This window comes from Heterodontus francisci, chromosome 23 (assembly GCF_036365525.1).
Source record: "Heterodontus francisci isolate sHetFra1 chromosome 23, sHetFra1.hap1, whole genome shotgun sequence".
Taxonomy (NCBI): Eukaryota; Metazoa; Chordata; class Chondrichthyes; order Heterodontiformes; family Heterodontidae; genus Heterodontus; species Heterodontus francisci.
In genome coordinates, this window is record NC_090393.1 from 44,841,343 (window position 1) to 44,851,292 (window position 9,950).

Consider the following 9,950-nt stretch of genomic DNA (forward strand, 5'->3'; position numbering starts at 1 on the left):
AAATTGAACACAGTACTCTAGATGGGGTCTGACCAAGCTACTATAAAACCAAAGCATAACTGCCTCTCCTTCGTATTTCAGCCCCTTTGAGCTAAAAGCCAACATTCTATTAGCCTTTTAGTTTTCCATACTCAAAAAGGAAGCTTAATAAAATACTACATAGCTGGTGTAATTTTTCAACACTTTTATGACTGTAACAAAGGTAAACGTTCCCTCCTTCTGTCTGCAACTTTGACACTATTGACCACACCACCCTCCTCCAATGCCTCTTCACTGCAGTCCAGCTGGGTGGGACTGCTCTCACCTGGTTCCACTTTTATCTATCTAATTGTAGCCAGGGAATCATTTGTAATGTAACTTGTTACGAAGTGGAAAGAAAATCTACATTTAAAGTTTCTTGTACACCAATTTTATAGACAATCTTCTTACTGGAGATTTAAAAACCCATAACATTGAATGACTAACTCCTACATGACATTACTCCTTACGGGCTATGGATCAAATGCTGGGAAGTGGGATTCGGCTGGGTGGTTCGTTTCTCAGTCAGCGCAGACACAATAGGCCAAGTAGCCTCTTTCTGTACCATAAACTTTACATACGAGCATACAATTTAGGAGCAGGAGTAGGCCACTCGGCCTCTCAAGCCTGCTCTGCCATTCAACATAACCATGGCTAATCTGATTGTAACCTCAACTCCGCATTCCCACCTTGCCCAATAACTTTTCATTTATTTAGAATCTATCTACCTCTGCCTTAAAAATATTCAAAGACTCTACTTCCATTGCCTTTTGAGGAAGAGTTCCGAAGACACTCAACCCTCAGAGAAAAAATTTCTCATCTGTCTTAAATGGGTGATTCTTATTTTTAAACATTGACCCCTAGTTCTAAATTCTCCCATAAAAGGAAACATCTTTTCCACATCCACCCTGTCACGACCCCTCAGAACCTTATCTGTTTCAATCAAGTCACCTCTTACTCTTCTGAACTCCAGCAGATACAAGCCTAGCCTGTCCAACCTTTCCTCATAAGACAACCCGCCCATTCCAGGTATTAGTCTAGTAAACCTTCTCTGAACTGCTTCCAATGCATCGACATCCTTCCTTAAATAAGACGACCAATACTGTACACAGTACTCCAGATGTGGTCTCACCAATGCCCTGTACAACGAAAGCAGAACCTCCCTACTTTTGTATTCAATTCCCCTCGCAATAAGTGATAACATTCTATTAGCTTTCCTAATTACATGCTGTACCTGCATACTAACCTTTTGCAATCATGCACTAGGACACCCAGATCCCTCTGCATCTGAGCTCTGCAATCTTTCACCATTTAGATAATATGCTTCTTGTTTATTCTTCCTGCCAAAATGGACAATCTCACATTTTCCCACATTATACTCCATTTGCCAGATCTTTGCGCACTTAACCTATTATCCCTTTGTAGCCTCCTTATGACCTGGTCACAACTTACTTTCTGACCTATCTTTGTGTCATCAGCAAATTTAGCAATCATACCTTCGGTCCCTTCATCCTAGTTATTTATTTAAACTGTAAAAAGTTGAGGCCTCAGCACTGATTCCTGTGGCACACCACTTGTTACATCTTGCCAACCAGAAAATGACCCATGTATGCCTATTCTCTGTTTTCAGTTAGCCAATCTTCTATCCATGTCAAAATGTTAGCCCCTGCACCATGAACTTTTATTTTCCACAATAACCTTTGACGTGGCACCTTATCAAATGCCTTCTGGAAATCTAAGTCCAGTATATCCACCTTTATCCAGAGCACGTTACTTCTTCAAAGAAGTCCAATAAATTGGTTAAATGATTTCCCTTTCACAAAACCATGCTAAATCTGCCTGATTACCCTGAATTTTTCTAGATGCCCTGCTATAATGTCTTTAATAATAGTTTCTAACATTTTTCCTATGACAGATGTTAAGCTAACTGGCCTGGAGTTTCCTGCTTTCTGTCTCCCTCCTTTTTTGAATAAAGGAGTTACAGTGGCTATTTTCCAATCTAATGGAACCTTCCCCGAAGCTAGGAAATTTTGGAAAATCAAAACCAATGCAAATATCTCACTAGCCACATCTTTTAGGACCTAGGATGAAGTCCATCAGGACCCGGTGACTTTGTCAGCCCTCAGCTCCAACAATTTGTGCAGTACCACTTCTCTGGTGATTGTAATTTTCTTGAGTTCCTCCCTCCCATTTCCTGATTTACTGCTATTTCTGGGAAGTTACTTGTATCCTCTATAGTGAACACTGACGCAAAATACCTGTTCAATTCATCTGCCATCTCATTTTCCCTTATTAATTCCCCAGACTCACTTTGAATAGGACTAACGCTCACTTTGTTAACTTTTCTTTAAATATCTATGGAAACTCTTACTATGTCTTTATATTTCTCACCAGCTTTCTGTCATACTCTAACTTTTCTCTCCTTATTAATCTTTAAGTCATTCTTTGCTGCTTTTTATATTCTGTCCAATCTTCTGACCTGCCACCCATCTTAGCGCAATTATATGCCTTTTCTTTAAGTTTGATATTATCTTTAACTTTTTTTTAAAGTTAACCACAGATGGTGGGTCTCCTCCTTGGAACTTCTCTTTCTATGATTCTATTCTATAAAAAGTGGCCTATTCAAAACGTCCCATAGTAAGGCTGATGGCAATTAGAAATATTCGGCAACTGAGCTGGAAGATTCCTCACAGTCAATATAGTCCGCTAAACAGAACGATGATAAACTAAAAGAGCTAAGGGAGATATATGTGGTCTTGCCCAGATGCGCTGGAGGGCTAAGTGTTGTGAATATCGCAAAATGTAGGCCTGCCCTCCCCCCTTTATTTTAACTACACCTGGGGCATTCAATGTACCTGGGCTCAGATCCAGGTAAGATCCACCCATATGAGGATGGAGTGATGGTAATCTAACCGCATACTGCACACCTACCAAGCAAGCATCAACCTCATGCAGGAGGAGCTTGTTGATTCTGATACTTTAAACAGCACGTTTGCCAGCTCCGTGCATCAACAGAGTCATGTATACAATTATTTTACTGTAAACAATAAAACCTCTGCTCAGTCAGCGGAGGAACAAACACATGGACGGAGTTTGCACCTTCCTCCAGATATGGTACACAAACCCCGCCCGACTCGGGCTAAACCGCAAGTAAAAGTGAAAGAAAAAAAGAAACCGTCAGTACGTGGTCCAAAAGAGACACAGACACCGGGAAAACTTGCAAGTGGAACTTCCAACTCCCATCCGCCCGTGGGCTTCACTCACCTACAGTCCCGGCCCGCCGGCCAACATTCTCCACCCATCCCCTGAGGGAAACAGGAAGCGGCTACACCTCACAGAACAGGACGGGACAGGGTGAGGGTAGCCAGGCAGCCACTCATTCCACAACCATCACCACCGATCCCCCGTCTCGATTTAATACCCATCCCACCCCGAACCCCCAGTAAGTTACCGAGAGCTCACTCACAACACCGACTCTCCCTTGCAAAGAGTCCCAGGTTAGAGGAGCAAGAGAGGGGGCAAAAGGGAACAGGAAGTCCCTCTCTACTTAAACACAAGCCGCCCGTTTCCCCGGCCTGACACCGGTTAAAGTCGCCGGTTCCCCTCCACTTGCCTCGATTTCTCCCCCAGAGACGGCCCGCAGCTCGACTTCCTGGTGAAGGCCAAACGGCGCAGGCGGAAACACATCGAGTCGTCGTCCTCCTTGTATATCAACACACGGTGGCTGACAACAACTCCCGCTTCGGCCTCTGCTTTACACTGAAATCCCGATTCGAGCGACTGCCGCTCGCGCTTACTCTCTCCAACCGCTCTGGCGCGAGCTTAACGGACACTTCTCGCCGCCACCACCAATATGGCCGCGCCAACGCGCCGCCTTCTCCTCCTCCCACCAAAGAGCACCGACGCGTGTTGCAAGAGAACACTCCGTCGCCTGCTGGCCGATCTGTCTACAGGGTACAATTTGGAGTACTCATCACTTCCCAGGGCTGGAAAGCAGTGAAATACTGATAATTGGAAAGAAATGTAAAAAAAAAACGATAGAGAAAAAGTAGATCACTGTTTCGGGGTGTTGTCCCTATTTCACTAGATTAGAACATTCCATGTATGCTACTTTCAAGTAAGCTCAAATATGATCAGAATTGTTGACGCAATTAAAAAATTTCTATAAAACAATTCAGAAAATGAACGAGGACCGAACCCCAACAGCCTTATTCCACATACACCTTTAAAAAGGAACGTAACGTAGAAAACTGAGCTATAAAACTCAAGAAAATACAATTTCAATCAATTTAGGGGGTTGAAATCAGAGAAATGTTAAGATAAATATTTTAGAGATTGTCCGAGCAACTTAAAAATCAGAATACCTTAGATATATTCCAGAGGAAATGTTGGCAACAGATTACATTTCCTCATTTTATTTATTTAAAGGGGATGTATGTCATTTTGCAAACCAAACTTGGAGAAAAATTGCAATGACAAATATAAGCTGCGGTGCAGAACTGCTGAAATAGTGTTTTGTGACATAATTACATTTTCAGTATGAATTACTTCAAAGTATTGTATGCTTAACAGAAAATAAACAGCTCCTACACAGGGTTATATTTGAAACATCAACTTCCCTTTTCTCTTTGCAGATGCTGGTCGGACCTGCAATGTATTTCCAAAATTACTGGGGGGGGGGGGGGGGTTTCAAATTGTTGGAAGAACAAATAAAAAGTCTTGAGTTTGATGTAATTTAATCAATGATGATCTTGAAGTTTATTAACAATGACACTCCACATTTCTGACATCTTCAGTGTTGTCCTAAAAAGTCCTCCAAACAAAAATGTTCTTTCAGGATTAAATCATTTTAAACAACAGAGATTTTGCAGCAGTAAACATAACAGTTGAAACATTCCTTCATCCAAAAGCACAACCAGAAGGAAACTTCATGTTATGTCCTCGGGACTTGAATGAGACAAAGACTTGCAGCAACTAAACATAAAGGCTTCTCCTTTTTATTCTGTCTTTGCTTCACTTTTTCTTTCCTATCATGTTTGTTCTACAGCAGCCTCTAGACTGCAAAATGCAATTGCAATTTCAAAACAGTACAGCTCTTCACTGGTCTAAATAAAGTAGCAATAGTTGGAAATTAAAATTAAACCAACCTGTCAAAACAGAAATTTTAAAAATGATCAAAAGTTTCTCTAAAGGTTTTTGATATTTGTGGCCCCTAGTTTATAATATTTTCAATTGGAACAATACTTAACACTGTAGTTCCCTACTGTTCTAACCTTAAAAGTTTACATTGCACAGGGATGCCATTCGGCTCATGTCTGTGCCAGTTCGTGAATAGAGCAGTCCAAAACCAATCCCACTGCTCTGCTCTTTCCCCTTAGTCCTTTGCTTCAAATATTTGTTGAATTTTCCCTTTAAATGAACGATGGGCTCTGCTTTAACCACAGTTTGCATAGACTAGGCTTGTGTTCCCTTAACTATAGACAATTAAGGGGGTGATCTAATTGAAGTGCTTAGGATAATTATGGATTGATATAGTAAATGGAAAGAAATAATTTCATCTCGTGGGGAAGTTCAAAGCAAGGTGACGTAACCTTAAAATTATAGCTAGGTCATTCAGGGGTAATGTTGTGAAGCACCTCTTCACACAAAGGGTAATGGAAATCTTAAAGTATCTACCCCAAAAAGCTGAGACTAGGTCAATTGAAAATTTCAAAACTGAGATTGATAGATTTTTGTTCGGCAAAGGTATTTGGGAATGTGGAAACAAGGCAGGTAACTGGAGTTAAGATACAGATCAACCATGATCTAATTGAATGGTAGAATAGATTCGAAGGGTTGAATGGCCTACTTCTGTTCCTTAGGCAAAGTATTAATTCCATACTCCAATAATAACTCTAAGTAAAGAAATTTCAAATGTGTCATTATTTATTAACTCTTGTACTCTATGTCCTTATTTCCAAAATGCTCTTAGCTTTCTTATGGCTTTATTCACCTACTCTTGTACGGTCAGGGAATTATTGGGGTGAAATAGGTCTTCAGTACTAATGCAAAATGAATCTTCCTGAAGTCTTTTACAGGATCCTTATTTGCAGAACGTTCTACTGTTGTGTCATCAGCAAATTTCAACAGAGTGCTCCATATGGCCACATCCAAATCATCTGTATACATAGAGAACAGAAGTGTACAGAAGCACTGATCCCTGGGATACACTACTTCCAATTTTTCATCAATCCAAGCATCATCAATTAAAGCCAAACCTCAGTTTCCTATCATCCAAGCTGCTGTTTTCCAATGCAGATAGGAGTTAAGCAAACTGTTCTGAGATCAGTTGACCTCAGCTGAGGCAACAATAAATACAACCAGCCTCTGTGTTTTGCAGATAGGAATGGGAAATCACCCCGATTTCTCACTCTTTGTCATTATCCTGTGACTTCTTGCTGGAATTGCTTGTGCATAGTTGTTAGGTGAGGACAGATAAGCCCTCCCTGCAGTGAAACAGCTATCGGCACTCAACATCAAAGATAGCTGAATAATGGCCATTTGGGCAAGGTACTGAAGGGCAATTGTATTTCAACTATGCCTGCAAGAGAGGAGGATTGAGGCCTATAACTGGCAAAGACAAAAAGTAGCCTTTTACTCTTCCTGATCACAAATCTTCAAGCTTTCATGGTGAATGTCAATTTTAGTTCTTGGTTTTGATGCTTCTCACAGAGTTTAAAGTGTATAGGCCACATTGATTTCTGCCTTAAAAATGTGAATATCTCTAAAACAAATGATTATAGAAAGGTACAGTACATGAGTGGCCTGTGGTATATTGTACTTTTGCATTAATGCACTGAATAACAGAGTGGTAGAATCCAGAGTTGCACTTGTGATTTCACACATCTTAAGTTCCTAATATGGATATATGCTTGAGAAGATTAAACCAGAGGATAAGCACCTCCTCACAAGGAGCAAAGAAAAAAATCCAGTGACCAATCACAACTGAATCATATGCACGTCTCCCAAATATTAATGGCTGAAATTGGATCAGGATCCTGCTCCTAATCATTGTTTAGCAACCTCTGTCAAAAGTGTACAGACACTGACAGAAAACTGAATCTGCTCAGCTGTGTTATGTTTCTACCCTCTGCCCTGTCAACCTTTTCACATGGCTACTTGCATGGTGTACTGGAGGGTACCAGTATCTGTCAAAGTGCACCACAACAAGGGGTTAATACCTTCAGGAGAGAAGGGTAGAAAATTCAAAGAAAGAAGTGGGAGAAATAAATTAAATTGAAAACTGGGAGACTTGTGATTTGCCAATGATTACATTTCAGATGTGAGATATTTTTGCATTGTTCCGTGCTTGCCAACTATTACAGATCTTTGTTCAGGATAATTTCAGTTTTAGCCTCTTGTCTTGGATTCTATATTATGCCAATATAATTTGATTTGCACTAAAAATAGGTTTTTAAAAAGAATTTTCTTCAAGAGATAGTTAAACTTCATTTGCAAATGTCCTCATGTCCAGCATTTGCAGACTTTTGCCAGAAAACTAGTTCCTCCATAAGAACTGTTTCCCAACCCCCTCTGGAACATACTTTATCTCACTCAGTCAATTATTTTGCAGTGCAACATGAAGTGATTCACAGCTCAGTGACACTGCTTGTCTGAAGAACTACATGACTCACTGAGAGATCAGGAAACTAGCTTTGGAAAATGTGTGGGTGGATTATGACCTGCGATTGTGCTTTGGTGTGCTTTATCTAGTTATCCTCTTCCCCTTATCAATTCTGTTTCTCGTGATATTCCCCTCCTCAACCATTTATGCAGACTTTGAGTCTACAAATATGGTTTATTTAATTTTGATTCAATCTAGAATAATTAATAATCAGCAGTAAGTTTATGATATATAAACATTATCCTGTGTTTGTTATTGGTTATTATATGCACAAGAGGTGCAACCATGAATACAAGCCTGAATCAGTGAGGTATATTGTTCACTGCTGCAATTTGTTGCATTGCCTTCCTGACTGTAAGTATCCAGTAATAACTTTCCTTTTTATAAAGCTGTTGTCCATTGGTTCCTGACTTTTTTTCTTTTGCATTACAGGCAGCCATTTCCTTATCCATCTTCTTTGCTTCTTCTCCCCTGTCAGGTAACAGGGTTAAGCCAGCTTTTTCTTCAGAAAAAAAATGAAATTCACTTGAAGCAGCTGAGCTAGACCACCATCCCTACACCTGGCATTACTAACATTAACCTGGCTAGTTCCGAAGAAGGGTCACTGACCCGAAACGTTAACTCTGCTTCTCTTTCCACAGATGCTGCCAGACCTGCTGAGTGGTTCTAGCATTTCTTGTTTTTATTAACCTGGCTAGTACTGTACTCTGAACAGGGTTGGCTGGCCTGACATTATAGCTGTCGGTAATTGCATAAAGATTGCCACAAGCTGAGATAAAACCTTGTCAAGTGATGCCAACAAAATGAATAGATAATTCCCTTACAGGCAGTTCTTCAGCTGATACCTTGATCTTCTGCTAGTTATATAGGTATTTCTGTCCGTGGTGCAGTAATTGGGGCCATTTCTGACTGTAGCTTGGCATTAGAGCTATTTAAGGTGTTGCTGATGCAGAGCATGCCTCAAGCACTGTATGTTTAAGGGCAAATTTTACATAGGCTCCCTAACCATACTGAGCTAATCTTCCAAACAGCTGCTTCACTGCTCCAATCTTCAGGTTTTCTTGCATTCCAATAAATTTAAATTTGACATTCTGTAGGCCAAAATTTCCTCCCAAGGACTGAAATAATCATGTCAAGGCTGTGAGCTGAGTATGAAATTGTTTTCACAAAAAAGCAAGTCATACACTGCTGGAAGGCAATTAAAGCAGGTGTCATGCTATCTGTCACTGAAAACTATGACATACCACGAAAATTGTAGTACCGGGTGCTGGCATTGACCAATGGCTACTTAAAAACTTAGTAAAGCTTTGGTAAAAAATTTCACTCCATTTCTTAAGTGTGAAGCGAGAATATAAACCGGCTAACCAGCAAAATTGAAACAGGAGTGATGGACACCATTATGGCGGTGAAAGAAAGTGATTTTTCTAAAGGACTGGATGTGGGGGAAGAAGCAGAGCATAGAGATCATCAGGATACCAGGGCTCTGCTCCTTCTGATTCAGCGTGATATGGCAGCTGGGGAAGTGGATGGGATTCAGGACAGAGACGCAAAGGTGCTGACAGGAGGCAAAGAAGATTTGTAGAGTAAAACAAACAACCAGTGAAGTCACAGGTTTGTGCCCCAGTATGTGCTAATTTAGCTGATTTCAACCCTGGTGAAGGAAGCAGTGCTATAATTGACCTCCGTAACCCTTAGTCAGGGAGAAGGAAATTGGCTGGAATTCTCCTCCTGATTACCATCTAGCAATTCCTGTCAGAAGTGCAGGTACAATCTCTGGACTTTTGCTCAGGGCAAGATTGGGCTCGACTGTGATAGGTCCCTTGAACAAATAGCCCACCAGTGTCAATGATCATGGTTCATTCATAAAGAATGGTCACTTGGGTGAAATGCAGGAGGGTGACTACCACCTAATGGGATCAGATCTTTGCAAAGAGTGAAAACAGGATTAGGCCAGGGAGAAAATTAGTATAAAAATTAGGGGGAAAAAGCATAGTGTAAAACAGATGTTGCTTCTTTGGTGGAGTTTTAAAATGTGGTTACAGATTTTGAACTTATTACCAATGAGGGAAAGTTACATATTCAACAAATCTATCGTAAATTTAAAACCCATAATATAATCTTTCACATTCACCATAAATCATTACTCTGCTACTGAGCAATCACAGTGGGGTTTTCTGGAATCAGACATGGGTCTGAAATCATTAAAACTTATATTAAAGGAACACACCCAATGCAAGGAACACATAGCTTGATGTCAGTGTCTATCAAT

General features: G+C 40.5%; 1 protein-coding gene across 2 annotated transcripts in view; it reads right to left on the reverse strand.

Moving 5' to 3' along the window:
• The window catches only part of taok3a (TAO kinase 3a), a 184,487-nt gene extending 180,563 nt beyond the window's left edge, over nucleotides 1-3,924 (reverse strand). For both annotated transcript variants that reach the window (XM_068055185.1, XM_068055184.1), the window contains exon 1: nucleotides 3,632-3,924. The gene's annotated coding sequence lies outside the window, so the exon portion shown is untranslated. The remainder of the gene's footprint in view (nucleotides 1-3,631) is intronic.
• Between the last annotated feature and the right edge of the window lie 6,026 nt (nucleotides 3,925-9,950).